The sequence below is a fragment of the Equus asinus genome, chromosome 5 (genome assembly GCF_041296235.1).
Source record: "Equus asinus isolate D_3611 breed Donkey chromosome 5, EquAss-T2T_v2, whole genome shotgun sequence".
Lineage (NCBI taxonomy): Eukaryota > Metazoa > Chordata > Mammalia > Perissodactyla > Equidae > Equus > Equus asinus.
In genome coordinates this window covers 59,004,742-59,011,339 of record NC_091794.1, presented here as the reverse complement: position 1 = coordinate 59,011,339, position 6,598 = coordinate 59,004,742, and positions in this window count along the sequence as shown.

Below are 6,598 nucleotides of genomic sequence, written 5' to 3'. Positions count from 1 at the left end.
AAAAAATCAAACATATTATTAAAGAAAGCCAACAAACCACAAGGGAAGAGAACAAGAGAAAAAGAAAGGAACAGAGAAGAACTACTAAAACACCCAGAAAAATAAAGTAACAAAATGGCAATAAATACATATTTATCAATAGCTCCTTTAAATGTCAATGGACTAAATGCTCCAATCAAAAGGCATAGGGTGGCCAATTGGATAAAAAAAAACCAAGACCCATATATATGCTGCATACAAGAGATATACTTCAGACCTAAAGAGACTCACAAACTGAAAGTGAAAGGATGGAAAAACATACTCCATGCAAACGGCAAAGAAAAGAAAGTAGGGGTAGCAATACCTATATCAGACAAAATAGACTTTCAAACAAAAACTGTAACAAGAGACAAAGAAGAACACTACATAATGATAAAGGGAACAATCCAATAAGAGGATATAACATTTGTAAATATCTATGCACCCAACATAGGAGTACCTAAATACATAAAGCAATTATTAGCAGACATAAAAGGCAAAATAGACAGTAACACAATAATAGTAGGGGACTTTAACACTCCACTTACACCAGTGGATAGATCGTCCAAACAGAAGATCAATAAGGAAACACTGGCCTTAAAGGACACATTAGACCAGATGGACTTAGTAGATATATATAGAACATTCCATGCAAAAACCACAGAAAACACATTCTTTTCAAATGCCCATGGGACATTCTCCAGGATTGATCACATATTAGGTCACAAAACAAGTCTCAACAAATTGAAGAAGAATGAAATAATACCATGCATCTTTTCTGACCACAAAGGTATGAAACTAGAAATCAATACAGGAAGAAACTCAGAAAAGCCACAAAAATGTGGAGATTAAACAAAATGCTACTGAACAACGATTGGGACAATGAAGAAATCAAAGGAGAATTCAAAACATTCCTGGAGACAAATGAAAATGAAAATACAATATGCTAAAATCTATGGCACACAGCAAAAGTGGTTCTAAGACAGAAATTTATAGCAATTCAGGCCTATCTCAACAAAGAAGAAAAATCCCAAATAAACAATCTAACAGCACACCTAAAGGAAATGGAAAAAGAAGAACAAACAAAGCCCAAAATCAGAAGAAGGAAGGAAATAATAAAAATCCAAGCAGAAATAAATGAAATAGAGACTAAAAAAACAATAGAAAAAAATAATGAAACCAAGAGCTGGTTCTTTGAAAAGATAAACAAAATTGACAAACCCTTAGCTAGACTCACCAAGAAAAAAAAGAGAGAAGGCTCAAATAAATAAAATCAGAAATGAAAGAGGAGAAATTACAACAGATACCTCAGAAATTCAAAAGATTATAAGAGAATACTATGAAAAGTTATACGCCACCAAATTGGATAATCTACAAGAAATGGATAAATTCTTAGAAAGATACAACCTTCCAAAACTGGACCAAGAAGACACAGAGAATTTGAATAGACCAATCACCAGTAAGGAGATCAAAACAGCAATCAAAACCTCTGAAAAAATAAAAGTCCAGGACTAGACGCCTTCCCTGGCAAATTCTACCAAACATTCAAAGAAGATTTAATGCCCATCCTTCGCAAACTCTTCCAAAAAATTGAAGAGGAGGGGAGGCTTCCTAACTCATTCTACGAAGCCAACATTATCCTGATACCAAAACCAGATAAGGATAACGCAAAAAAAGAAAATTACAGGCCAACATCACTGATGAACATCGATGCAAAAATCCTCAACAAAATACTAGCAAATTGAATGCAACAATACATTAAAAACATCATACATCATGATCAAGTGGGTTTTATTCCAGGGATGCAACATCTGCAAATCTATCAATGTGATACACCACATTAACAAAATGAAGAATAAAAATCACATGATCATCTCAATAGATGCAGAGAAAGCATTTGACAAGATACAGCATCCATTTATGATAAAAACTCTAAATAAAATGGGTATAGAATGAAAATACCTCAACAAAATAAAGGCCATATATGACAAACCCACAGCAAATATCATTCTCAATGGAGAAAAACTGAAAGCTATCCCTGTAAGAACAGGAACTAGACAAGGATGTCCACTTTCACCACTCCTGTTTAACATAGTATTGGAAGTCCTAGCCAGAACAATCAGGCAAGAAAAAGAAATAAAAGGGATCCACATTGGAAAAGAAGAAGTGAAACTGTCACTCTTTGCAGATGACATGATTTTATATATAGAAAACCCTAAAGAAGCCACTAAAAAACTTTTAGAAATGATAAATGAATACAGTCAAGTTGCAGGATACAAAATCAACATACAAAAATCAGTTACGTTTCTATACACTAACAACGAAGTAGCAGAAAGAGAAATTAAGAATACAATCCCATTTACAATTGCAACAGAAAGAATAAAATACATAGGAATAAACTTAACCAAAGAGGTGAAAGATCTGTACACCGAACGCTATAAAACATTGTTGAAAGAAATTGAAGAAGACACAAAGAAATGGGAAGACATTCCATGCTCTTGGATTGGAAGAATTAACATCATTAAAATGTCCATATTTCCTAAAGCAATCTACAGATTCAATGTAATCTCTATCAAAGTTCCAACAACATTTTTCACAGAAATAGAACAAAGAATCCTAAAATTTATATGGAATAAGAAAAGACCCCGAATAGCCAAGGAATCCTGAGAAAAAGAACAAAGCTGGAGGTATCACACTCCCTGATTTCAAATTATACTACAAAGCTATAGTAATCAAAACAGCATAGTACTGGCACAAAAACAGACACACAGATCAATGGAACAGAATCGAGAGCCCAGAAATAAACCCACAGATTTATGGACAGCTAATATTCGACAAGGGAGCCAAGAGCATACAATGGAGAAAGGAGAGTCTCTTTAATAAATGGTGTTGAAAACTGGACAGCCACATGCAAAAGAATGAAAGTAGACCATTATCTTACACCACGCACAGAAATCAACTCAAAATGGATTAAAGACTTGAAGGTAAGACTCAAAACCATAAAATTTCTACAAGAAAACATAGGCAGAAGACATCAGTCTTAGCAGCATATTTTCAAGTCCCATGTCTGACCGGGCAAGGGAAACAAAAGAAAAAATGAACAAATGGGACTACATCAAACTAAAAAGTTTCTGCACAGCAAAGGAAACCATCAACAAAATGAAAAGACAACCTAACAATTGGGAGAAGATATTTCCAAACCATATATTAGATAAGGGGTTAATATCCAAAATATACAAAGAACTCATATGTCTCAACAACAAAAAAAACCCCAACAACCCAATTAAAAAATGGGCAGAAGATCTGAACAGAGATTTCTCCAAAGAAGATATACAGATGGCCAACAGGCATATGAAAAGATGTTCAACATCATTCTCTATTAGGGAAATGCAAATCAAAACTACAATGAGATATCACCTCACTCTGGCCAGAATGGCTATAATTAACAAGACAGGAAACAAGTGTTGGAGAGGATGTGGAGGGAAGGGAATCCTCATACACTGCTTGTGGGAGTGCAAACTTGTACACCCACTATGGAAAGCAGTATGGAGTATCCTCAGAAAATTAAGAATAGATCTACCATATGATCCAGGTATTCCACTGCTGGGTATTTATCCAAAGAACTTGAAAACACAAATTCATAAAGATATATGCACCCCTATGTTCAGCACAGCATTATTCATAATAGCCAAGACTTGGAAGCAACCTAGGTGCCTAACAAGGGACAAAAGGATAAAGATGTGGTATATATACATAATGGAATACTACTCAGCCATAGAAATGATGAAATTGGCCATTTGTGACAACATGGATGGACCTTGAGGGTATCATGCTAAGTGAAAAAGAGGGAGAAAGTCAAATACCATATGATCTCATTCATAAGTAGAAGATAAAAACGATGACAAACAAACACATAGCAACAGAGATTGGATTGGTGCTTACTAGAGGGGAATGGGGAGAGGGGAGGGCAAAAGAGGAGATTAGGCTCAGATGTGCGGTGATGGACTATAAATAGTTTTGGGGTGGTGAACACGATGTAATCTACACAGAATTCGAAACATATTATTTCATTATAATTATAAATTATAAATATAATTATAAATGCATTTTAATACATTTATATTGATATAATTATAAATATAATTATTAAATTATAAATATAATCATAAATTATATTATGTACATCTGAAAGCTATATAATGTTACAATCCAATCTTACTGCAATACAAAATAAAAACTTTTTTTAAAAAGTGCAAAGGCAGTGCAGACTAGGAAAATATATTTGTGAAACTTATCACTGATAAAGAATTTATATCCAGAATACATTAAGAAAAAACTCTTACAGTGTAATAATAACAAGAGAAACAACGCAATTTTTTAAAATGGGCAAATGACTTGAACAGATACTTTAACCAAGAAGATATACAAATGACACATGAAAAGATTCTCAGCATCATTAGTCATCAGGCAAACGAATTTAAAATCACAATGAGATGTCACTACATACTCACTAGAATGGTTAAAATTTAAAAGACTGAGAATGCCAAGTGTTAGCAAGGATGTAAAATAACCAGAATACTATACACTGGTAGCAGGATAGCAAAGTCGTACAGCTGTTTTGGAGCAGATTGGCAGTTCCTTAGAAAGTTAAACATGGCACTTACCATAGAACTCAGCAATCACACTCCCATGTTTTTCACCCAAGAGAAATGAAAGCATATGTCCATTAAAAAAAAAAACTTTCATAGCAGTTCTATTCATAATAGCCCAAAACCAGAAACAACCCAAATGCCCACAACTGGTGAATGGATAAATAAATCACAGTAAATTAAACAATAAAAATAAATGAACTAGTGATGCACATAGCACAATTTTTTTTAAAACCACTGATACATAATAACATAAAAAGGAGCAAACTATTGATACGTATAACAACATGGATGTCTCTCAGAAGTATTATGCCAAGTGAAAGAAGCCAGACACTAAAGACTGTATATTATGTGATTCCATATACATGAAATCCTAGAAAAGGCAAACTTAATGGACAGAAAGCTCATCAATGGTTGCTAGGGAGTGGGGTTGTGGGGAGAGGATTGACTGCAAAAAGGCACAAGAGAAATGGAAATGCTTTATATTGTGATCATGGTGGTGGTTACACAAATGCATATTTCTGTCAAATCTCATTAAATTATACACTTAAAACTGGTGAATTTTATTGCATGTAAATATACCTCCATAAACATTTCTGAAAAAAAATAAGGTGAAATAAAAAACAGAAACAAAAATTGAGATCATTTGTCACCACCACATCCGATGTTAAAAGAAATATACAAAAGAAGTTCTTTAGACAATAGGAAAGCTCTTCAGAAAAAAGAATAGGATACCATATGGAAGCACAAAAGATGGGATGGGTTAATGGAGTTAAAGTGTTCTAAGTTCCTTTCATTTTCCAGGAAATGTAAAAATACTGATTTGTACTGAAGTTTGTAAGTTGAGCATACATGTTGTAATTTTAAGATAACCACTCAAACAATAGTAAAAGAATGTATAAACAAAGAACTAATCAATGAGGAAGAAACAGAATAACAGAAATACTGGATTAACAATAAAACAACAAAAAAGGAGAGAAAAAGGAACAGGAATAAACAAGACATATAGAAAACAAATAGGGAGCTGGTGGGTTTAAATACAACTATATCAGTAGTTATATCACATGTAAATGTACCAAACGGTCCAATTAAAAGACAAATTTTTCAGAGTGGATAAAAATGTAACTATATGTAAATTATAAATGACAGATGTTAAGTAGAAGAACAAAGAAAGAGAGAAAAACTCGATACTAGGTGTGATGTTTAATTTCATATGTCAACTTCATTGGCCCACAGGGTGGCCAGGTTAAACATTATTTCTAGGTATGTGTGTGAAGATGTTTCTGGATGAGATGAGCACTTGAACTGGTGAACTTGGTGAAGTAGATTGCCCTCCCTAGTGTGAGTGGACTCCATCCAATCCATTGAGGGTCTGAGCAAAATAGAAGGTAGAGTAGGGAAGAATTTGCCCCTTTTTTTCTGCCACATTGATTGAGCTGGGACATCTCATGGCATCTTCTCTGGAGAGCCCTGACCAATACATTGACAAATTCTAATCAAGTGTAGCTATATTAATATAAGATAAATGGGAGGATAATTTCTAAAGACAAAAAGGAGCTTTTTATAATGACAGAAGGGTCAATTAACTAGCACGTTTTGTTGGAAATTGACAAGTTAGTTTTAAATTTTATTTGATAACGCAAAGGGCAAAGAATAGTCAAAATAACCTTGACAAAAGTTGGAATCCTTACATTACTAAACATCAAGATATCATAAAGCTACACAAATTAAGAGTATGTGAAATTGGCCAGACATGTGAAGGCAGGATGAACAGACACATAGAATAAAACACAGTGTCTGGATGCTGACCATGTGCTTATGGTCACTTGACTTACAACGAAGGTGACAATCAGTGAAGTAGGGAAAGGATGGTCTTTTCAAAAAGAGAACTGGGCCAATTGGTAATCATGTAGAAAAAAATGAATCTTGAG